General features: G+C 49.9%; 1 long non-coding RNA gene across 1 annotated transcript; it reads right to left on the bottom strand.

The window, feature by feature from the left end:
• Positions 1 to 5: 5 nt before the first annotated feature.
• LOC139000977 (uncharacterized) lies at positions 6 to 1,138 on the bottom strand. Its single transcript, XR_011469774.1, has 3 exons — positions 835 to 1,138; positions 517 to 701; positions 6 to 24 (listed from the first exon to the last, which is right to left on the bottom strand). It is a non-coding gene; the product is annotated as an uncharacterized lncRNA (long non-coding RNA).
• Between the last annotated feature and the right edge of the window lie 8,862 nt (positions 1,139 to 10,000).

Below are 10,000 nucleotides of genomic sequence, written 5' to 3'. Positions count from 1 at the left end.
TTTTCTTTTTTTAAAAAAAATATACTTTATTGATTTTTTACAGAGTGGAAGGGAGGGAGGGAGGGAGGGAGAGAAAGAGAGAGAGAGAGAGAGAGAGAGTTAAAAACATCAATGAGAGAGAAGCATTGATCAGCTGCCTCCTGCACACCTCCCACTGGGGATGTGCCCGCAACCACGCCCTTGACCGGAATCGAACCTGGGACCTTTCAGTCCACAGGCTGACACTCTATCCACTGAGCCAAACCGGTTAGGACTTTTCTTTCTTTCTTTCTTTCTTTCTTTCTTTCTTTCTTTCTTTCTTTCTTTCTTTCTTTCACGTACAGCCCGCATACAATGACACATTCTTATCATGAATCCACCTTTACTACTATTTATTTATTTATTTATTTATTCATTCATTCATTCATTCATTCATTCATTCATTTATTTATTTATATGTACAGCCCGGCTTATCACAGCGTTATACATGTATGGGTCTCTCAAACAAAACCCCAGAAAACACGTTGCAATGCTTACCCGTCCTGTTTCTATTCGTATCAACGCTTCAACCCTTTAGGGATGTTTCCAGGCGGCGGCGGCACAGTGCGGGGCGTGTTCACTGAAAGGAAATTCCTAAATCGCCCTATATTCGCTCGCGGAGGAAATTTCAAAGTCTGACAGTCCTTCATCCGCATCGTGGGAGTGTCTGTCCTTCTTGACTGCTAGGTGGAAACGAGAGAGAGAGAGAGAGAGAGAGAGAGAGAGAGAGAGAGAGAGAGAGAGAGAGAATGAGAATATGAAGCTTTCAAACGCGCCCTCCCCGCCTCCCCCCAGTACCGGACCCTGCGTTCTCACCACCCTGGTGATGACATGATGACGATGCAACCTGTCCTTGTCATGCGCCACCTTCCTGGTGACCGCTTTTATAAGCCTCAAAGCGAGGTCGGCCAGAGGGCCGGGCTGGTCCGTTGTCGTCACAGGGCGGAGCCAAATCAGGGACAGCGCCTGCGCAGTCGGCAGACAGGGGGGCATGAATGGAAGGCAGTGGATCGCCATACTAGCACTTTGGATGGAGGCACATCCATTCTAAATAACACAAAGCAGTACCTGTACCTCAAATGGAAACTTCTTTCGCAGACATGAAAAATGCAGGTCACTTGGACACTATGGACGGCTTTGTCGTGTAGAAATGGGCAGGGGTGAATTAGGCATTCTGAACTTTGTCCTCCTTTGGGTTTGTCCTTGTGATCCAAAGGAACTCTCCCCAGCCAGGAAAGGTATGAGGTGGACTGAAGTGGACCACAGTGGGGTTTCTGGCTGGAAACCACAAACCACACCACTGGCGGCGACCGACCGGGTGTGCCGTGCCGTGCCCTGCCATGCCCCAGAAAGTCATAGTCAGGACTGAACCGAGGACCTTCCTCTTTCTCTTTCTTTTTTCTTTCTTTCTTTCTTTCTTCTTTCTTTCTTTCTTTCTTTCTTTCTTTCTTTCTTTCTTTCTTTCTTTCTTTCTCTTTTCTTCTCTCTCTCTCTCTCTCTCTCTCTCTCTCTCTCTCCTCTCTCCCCCTCCTTCCTTCCTTTCTTTTTTCTTTTTATTTTATTCTATTTTTTTGGCCCTTCAACCCCCTAAACTTGGTTCCTAGGGGTAGGGGACACACCTCTCCCTCTTCTACTCCAGCTTACTCGCTCTTCCCCTTGCCTCAGATTTGAGTCTCTGCCAAGTGCAAACAGCGGGCGACCTACTACAGAGCCTTGCAGTCAATGGGTAGTCCTTATTCTTGTGTGGGTGACCTTAGTTGAACTTCACACAGGTTGTTTTCTGCATAGGTGGCATTCGAGGAAAACAAACAAAAAACTCAGAATAAGAGCCATGCCCGGTGTCATTAACTAACGAGGTCCTTTGGCATCCTCTCTTCTCCAGTTTCCCTCCTGCCTCCCTCCAATTCTCTCCCTTCCTCTTGCTCCCCCGCTCCTCCACTCCATTCCAGTCTATTCCACTCACCGCCCCCCCCCCCCCCAGATTCTGTCCATCCTGGGGCTCACACACAGTATACATACATACATACATACATACATACATACATTCGTCCTACACCTGAGTATCAACCAAAGACTTGGAAACAATGAGGAGGAGACTCAAGAAGTAATGCCATTCAAAACTAAACATTAAGTCATTGTGTAAATTCTGTGAAAGGAAAAGTGGATAGGGTATGCCTGTAAATGGCATAGCTCTCCCTGCTCACCTAGCCTTTTCAATGACAGCACCCACCCCATACTCACCCCCTTACTGTCATGGATGCTTTTCATGATCCCTGAGAGGAAGAAAATATCCCCTGTTGCTGAACCCTGGCTTTTCAACACTGCAGATGACCCTCTTGGACAGATGCAGGAACTCTCTCCCTCCCAGTCCCAGAGAGGATGTTTTGACCCACCCTTGATCTCTTTCTTGGTTTGTTTTCTTTCAATGGTGGTAAACACAGACCTCCTTTGAACCTTTGATAAGCCTACAGTTTACATTCACACTCCTTTAGCTTGATTTTTAATACAACTCCCGGGGTCAGGATCAGGACTTTAGAGTCACGGTTGGTTCGCCCCATGAGAGGACTCCTGTGTGTGTGTGGGGGGGGGGGGGGGGGGGGGGGGGGATTGCCCGCTTTGCTTTCTCCCGCCTCCCTAAAATGTCACCAGTGGATTTCATGTAACCCACGTACGGTCTCCTCCTGGGATTGGAGTGTATAAAATAAGGGGGCCGACATTGCCATTCTTTGGAACATCATCTCCCGCCGTTGAGATTGTGCTTCCCGGCGTACGAGCGACATTTCTGGACAGTTTGGCTGAAAGACACTCACAGAAATTCTGCACAGGTTGGAGGATTTCTTACATTGTTGACAAATGCCACACACGCACACATGTGTGTGCACTTGCTTCACGGTTGCCACCTGTGGGGCTCTTTCAGGTTCGTCCATTTAACTTCCTCTTTTTCACAGGGAGGAAGGAGGCAGCGAGTGTAATCACCAGTGAGTGTGTGACATGAGACTGAGGATTTCCCGTGGAAAGCGGGTGAGCGGACGGGTGGGCGGAGGGAGGGAGGGAGGGAGGGAGGGAGGACACATCCATCCACCCACTCATCCATCCATCCATCCATCCATCCATCCATCCATCCATCCATGGACAGAAATTAAAAGTTTAACAAACAAACAGTGATGGTGAGTAGTCATGTCCTAGGCTGCTACCTTCCCTGACAAAGGTCAATCTTTCTTTTTTATAGTGTTTTTATTGAGTTCAAAGATGGGGGGAAAGAGAGAGAGAGAGAGAGAGAGAGACATCAATGATGAAAGATAATCATGGATCCACTGCTTCCTGCACACCCCCTCCTGGGAGGTGGGGTGGGGGGTGGGGGGGGAGCGGGCGGCGGCGCCGGGGATCCATCCCGCAACCCGTGCATGTGCCCTTGACCTGAATCGAACCTGGGACCCTTTAGTCTGCAGGCCGACGCTCTATCTCCCCTGAGCCAAACCGGCTAGGGTGTAATTTTCCTTTTTAAATCCCCTTATTTTTATTGAGTACGTTGCTGACTGTTACCTATCCTACGCCAACCTAAGTAAGAGAAGTATGTGTCTGTCATTTTATTTTAATTTTTATCCAATCCCAGAGGTTTCCTGCCCCCCCCCCCCCCACCCCCGCTTTGCCTTCTCTGGCCTCCCTCATCTATCACCAACGGAGTTCATGTAACCCACTTACATCTCCTCTTTTGCTTGACATGTATACAACAAGGTTAAAACACACACACCCTCCATTCTACAGAGTGTTATCCCATTATGTTGAGAATCTGCTTCCTGGCAATTGCCTCAAATGAACTCACAGACATTCTCCACAGATTTGAATCTTTTTTGATGTTCACACATCCATCCATCCATCCATCCATCCATCCATCCATCCACGGGGAAGTTAAAGATGAATGATAAAAGGGTGTCTGTCGTGAGTGGCACACTTGGAGCGGTGTGTGCGGTGGGGGGTGGGGGTGGAGGGATGGATGATCAAAACCGGCAACTGGAGCAGAGTGTGCTGGCCGGTCTGGTGACCCGGGGTTATTGAGTCAAATCATCCCTCACCAGGCCTCCCGCGACCCTCATCGCTCCACTCCCACCTATGTCTCTCCTCCTAGGGGATCTAAGACGCCGAGATCTACTGTTGACCTTCGCCTTGGACCCTGGACTCACGCCCCTCAAACCCCTCCCTCTCGCTCCCCACCCCCCCTCGCGGGATTCCTAAACGGGTGAGGGCTGGTTCCTGGGTTGGCCGATAGAGGGCACTCTTTCCCACCCGGACAGGCCGGGCCGGTTTTCTCCAACAGCCTCCCTCCCTCCCTCCCTCCCTCCCTCCCTCCCTCCCTGAAGTTGGTGAGCTGCCGGCCTGAGGGTGGGGGAACTCGGAGAAGCCCGAGGCGAGGGAGGTCCGAGGCCCTGACGTCACCGGAGAGCTTTCTGCATTTGAATGAAGCAAGCCCTGGAGTGAGATCCATTGGAATGAATCGCCCTGACCTCCCTCCTCCCCTCCCGCTTGCTCCATACCCCACCCCCTACTCCCCATCCCCCACCCCAGCGCTCTCAGCCCTCAGGTCAGGGGACTCTCAAGGGAACGCGGCCCGGTTCCCCATCTACGGAGACACATGGGTAGCGAGCCGAGCCGAGCCGAGCCGAGAGTGAGAGGCGAGAGTGAGAGGCGTCTCTGCCAGCCTCTGGGGCTGCTTGGGGCCATTCTGAGCGGGGAGGGTCCCCCATGAATCGGGTCGCTCGGGCTCTGTCGTGGAAGTTCATCATGGAGAAAGGACTGTTGGCAAACAGACATACGTTTAGTCCATCTCCAGGTGAGATTCCTCTCGGGATGTTCCCTTTTTAAAAATCATCATTCTTGCCCTAACCGGTTTGGCTCAGTGGATAGAGCAGCGATGGCGAACCTTTTGAGATCGGCGTGCCAGCATTTTGAAAAATCCTAACTTAACTCTGGTGCCCTGTCACATATAGAAATTTTTTGATATTTGCAACCATGGTAAAACAAAGACTTATATTTCTGATATTCATTTTATATATTTAAATGCCATTTAACAAAGAATAAATCAACCAAAAAAAAAAAAAAATGAGTTGTGTCATAGGTTCGCCATCACTGCGATAGAGCGTCAGCCTGCGGACTCAAGGGTCCCGGGTTCAATTCCGGTCAAGGGCATGTACCTTGGTTGCGGGCACATCCCCAGTAGGGAGTGTGCAGGAGGCAGCTGATGGATGTTTCTCTCTCATCGATGTTTCCAACTCTCTATCCCTCTCCCTTCCTCTCTGTAAAAATAAATAAATAAATAAATAAATAAAGTATATTTAAAAAAATAAAAACCATCACATTCTCCCCTGTTGGTTCAGTCTCTGGCTCATTGAAGTCTACAAACACACGACCCTTCTAATAAAACCCCACAAAAACCAACAACCAACATATGTGGGCGTCACTGGCTTAAAGACAGACATGCAGACAGACAGAGACAAACCTCTGAGTCCCTATCAGGTGAATTGGGGACGATTTGAGCAGGAAAATATAGGTTGCCCCTGTCCCATGCCCTCATTGAAAGGGGACAGGTTCTGATTTCAAAACAGCCGTCTGTCGGTCGGTCGGTCGGTCGGTCGGTCGGTGGGGTACCCCTACCTACCGCTGTGGGCACACAAGCTTGACTCCCAGGGAGAGGGAGACTTGGTTGGGTAGGGTTAAGAACGGGGAAAGTAGCCCCGGCCGGTCGGTGGTCGGCGTCTCCGAGAGCTTCAGGACCTTCACCTCTTAGGATCATTGCCGTTTTTCCAAAAGCGGTATGAGTGAGGAGAAGGGGAGATTCCCTCTCACAGTCCTCGGAGCATCCCTCGGTTCGCTTCTGTGTGTTTTCTCTTGGTAAATCCAATTTCTGTCTTTTGTTGTTGTTGTTTTCTACACTCTTCCTAAGGGTGACCTGGCTTCTGACAGCAGAAACAGACGCCTCTACCCTTTCACAGCGGACCTCATGGACAGACTCTGTTGCCTCGCCCTCAGAAACCAGCAGGTGTATACGTCGTGTTCACGGAAAAACATGCAAACCCGTAGAGAACTTTCATGAGTTTCCTTGAGCCAAACTGTCCACACTTGCCGGGAAGCAGAACCGCAAGGGGTTTGGACAATGCTCCGGAGAATGGCTGTTTTTCACTGTGTTTTATTCATTCTTTCTCTAAATTATTATTTAATACATTTTTATTGATTTCTGAGAGGAAGGGAGAGGGAGAGAGCGATAGAAACACCCGCTACTGGGGATCGAGCCCACAACCGGGCCTGTGCCCTTGACTGAAATTGAACCCGGGACCCTTCGGTCTCCAGGCCGATGCTCTACCCACTGACCAAAACCGGCTGGGGCGTTACTTTGTTTTATACGTGACAATCCAATCCAAGGAGGAGACATACGTGGGTTACAGGAAATCCACTGGTGATAGATGAGGGAGGGAGGGAGGGAGGGAGGAAAGGGGGGGTGGGGTGGGGAGTGGGGGTACACCTCTGGGATTGGATATAAAGCAAAATGATAGATGCATACTTCTTTTTTAAAAAATACATTTTTATTGATTGCAGAGAGGGAGGGAGAGAGAAACATCATTGATGAGGGAGAATCGGGGATCGGCGGCTTCCTGCATGCCCCATAGTCGGGCTCGAGCCCGTGACCAGGGTGGGCATGCTCCCTGGCCCCGAATCGAACCCAGGACCTTAAGGTCTGCCACAGGCTGACCTCGGCTCTACCCACTGAGCCAAACCGGCCAGGGCTACACCTACTTCTTTTCCTGAGGTGGGTGCAGGATAGATAGTTAACAGGCAACAATACACGTGATAACAATAACAATGAAGGAATTTATGGTCTCTTTCCTGCAGGGCACCCAGGGGCATTTGCTTGTGTGTGTGTGTGTGGGGGGGGGGGGGGGCGCGGAGGTGGGGGGAGGGGGAGAGAGTAGGGGGGCTAATGTTACAAGCTCCTCTGACATTTCAGAGGTGTGTTGTCTTACATGCAAAAGGACCATAGGTTCAGTTAAGGTAAACGCTGACCTGGTCAGGGAAGACTCAGGCCTAGGACGCGACTACCCACCACAAGTGCTCTTAGTGACAGCCTCCCTTCAGACCATCCCTGCGGTCGATTTAGGCCTTTCAGGTTGCAAGACCGCCAGGCAGGCCTTCCCCTGAGCTCGTCGGGTTAGCATGTGGCCCCTTTCGTCGTCCACAGTTGTGTGGGAATAAAGGAGTCATCCTTTCTGTCAAAGAAGGGAGCTTAGGCTGCCTCCATTTTGGCTCCAGGGACTTGGCCGCCGCCATTTCGAAATGACATAGGTCAACCCCTCCCTCTTATCCTCTCCACACCCCCCCCCCCCCACCCCCGTTTTAATTTCGCTGCTTTGTTTCTCTTTTAAACAAATTCACATTTCATTTATGTTGAAATAAACTGTACAAAATTAACTTTCTTCACCGAAAATAACAGCTATGTTTTCTGTATTCTTCCTAGGTAAACTACAAAACGCATTCTTGTAGGTTGTCTAGGTTTCGCTTATAAATTGAGACGCGGCAGTAGATGTATCCACGGAAAAAGACAGAATGAAACAGACCGATCTGTTGTCAGGATCCATGGCCTCTGATCCTGTCTTGACCGTGAAACGGAAGTGTTCCGCATATTCTAGCTTATGGAGCCCTAACTGGTTTGGCTCAGTGGATAGAGCATCTGCCTGCTGACTAAAAGGTCTCAGGTTGGATTCCGGTCAAGGGCACGTACCTTGGTTGTGGGCACATCCCCGGTAGGAAGTGTGCAGGAGGCAGCTGATCAATGTTTCTCTCTCATCGATGTTTCTAACTCTCTATCCCTCTCCCTTCCTCTCTGTAAAAAAATAAATAAATAAAATACATTTTAAAAAAATAAAAATCATCATTCTCCCCTTTTGGTTCAGTCTCTGGCTCACTGAAGTCTACATACACGTGACCCTCCTAAAAAAAAACAACAACAACAAAAACCCACCCCCACAAAAACCAACAACCAAGTAAGTTGGCATCACTGGCTTGAGTCAAACTGTCCACACTTGCCGGGAAGCAGAACCGCAAGGGGTTTGGACAATGCTCCGGAGAATGGCTGTTTTTCACTTTGTTTTATTCATTCTTTTTTCTAAATTATTATTTAATACATTTTTATTGATTTCTGAGAGGAAGGGAGAGGGAGAGAGCGATAGAGACGTCCAGGATGACAGAGGATCACCCGTCCGCTGCTTCCTGCACACCCGCTCCTGGGGATCGAGCCCACAACCGGGCCTGCGCCCTTGACTGTAATCGAACCCAGGACCCCTTCGGTCCCCGGGCCGATGCTCTACCCACTGACCCAAACCGGCCGGGGCGTCACTTTGTTTAATACGTGACAATCCAATTCAAGGAGGAGACATAAGTGGGTTACAGGAAATCCACTGGTGATAGATGAAGGAGGGAGGGAGCGATGGAGGTACCAAAGTGGGGCGCGGGGGGGGGGGGGGGGGCGGCCTCTGGGATTGAATACAAACTGAAATGATAGACGCACACTTCTTTTTATTTATTTTATTGATGTTTTACGGAGAGGAAGGGAGAGGGAGGGAGAGAGAAACCTCATCCATGAGAGAGAATCTTGGATCGGCCGCCTCCTGCACGCCCCCTAGTGGGGCTCGAGCCTGTGACCCGGGCGGGCATGCGCCCGGGACCCAAAATCGAACCCGGGACCTTAAGGTCCGCCGCAGGCTGACCTCGGCTCTACCCACTGAGCCAAACCGGCCAGGGCCTCACCTACTTCTTTTCCTGAGGTGGGTGCAGGATAGATAGTTAACAGGCAACAATACACGTGATAACAATAACAATGAAGGAATTTATGGTCTCTGTCCTGCAGAGCCCCCAGGCGCATTTGCTTGTGTCTGTGTGGGGAGGGGGGGGGGGGGGGGAGGGCGCGGGGCGGGGACGGCGAGATGTTCCAAGTTCCTCTGACATTTTATGGCATAGGTATGTTGTGTCTTAGATGCTAAGGTAAACACTGACCTGGTCTGGGAAGACTCCGGCCTAGGTAGGACGGGACTACCCACCACTACTGCTCTCAGTAACAGTCTCCCTTCAGACCATCCCTGCGGTGGCTTTAGGCCTCTCGGTTTGCAAGACCGCCAGGCAGGCCTTCCCCTGAGCTCGTCGGGTTAGCATGTGGCCCCTTTCGTCGTCCACAGTTGTGTGGGAATAAAGGAGTCATCCTTTCTGTCAAAGAAGGGAGTTTAGGCAGCTTCTCTTTTGGCTCCAGGGGCTTGGTAGCCGCCCTCTCTCTTATCCTCTCCACCCGCCTCCCCCTCCTCCCCGCCCCCCCCCCCCCCCCGTTTTAATTTCGCTGTTTTGTTTTTCCATTAAACAAATTTACATTTTATTTATGTTGACATAGACTGTACAAAATTGACTTTCTTCACCGAAAATGACAGCGATGTTTTCTGTATTCCTAGACCAACTACAAAACGCATTCTTGTCGGTTGTCTCGGTTTCCCTTATAAATCGAGACGCGGCAGTAGATGTAACCACGGAAAAAGACGGAATGAAACAGACCGATCTGTTGTCAGGATCCATGGCCTCTGATCCTGTCTTGACCGTGAAACGGAAGTGCGCCACATATTCTTGCTAAAAAGCTTATGAGGATATAGGCTCAACAAAGGAATGTAAACAGCGACACCCAGATGTGGGTGTAAGGATGGCGGGTTCTTTCCTCAATGTTTCACAGTCATTTGTTTAAGATCATCGAATAAAGACAAAAATCCACACCGAAATCCTTGTCTGGCAAGCTCACGTTTCTTTCACTAGCTGGTCATTTCACTGTTGGTTACAGATTTCTCGTAGCACACTTAAAACTCCTGCTAGTCAGAGGTTAGTCGTGAGCTTCGTTGCACAATTTTATGAAACAGGTTCCTCCCACACCTTCTCAAAATTTATTTCTTCAAAGAACTGATAA

Source organism: Myotis yumanensis, unplaced genomic scaffold (genome assembly GCF_028538775.1).
Source record: "Myotis yumanensis isolate MYYU_CA2020_CCGP unplaced genomic scaffold, mMyoYum1.0.hap1 SCAF_56, whole genome shotgun sequence".
NCBI classification, from domain to species: domain Eukaryota; kingdom Metazoa; phylum Chordata; class Mammalia; order Chiroptera; family Vespertilionidae; genus Myotis; species Myotis yumanensis.
Note: the sequence above shows the minus strand (reverse complement) of the source record. Positions and strands in the feature narration are given on the sequence as shown.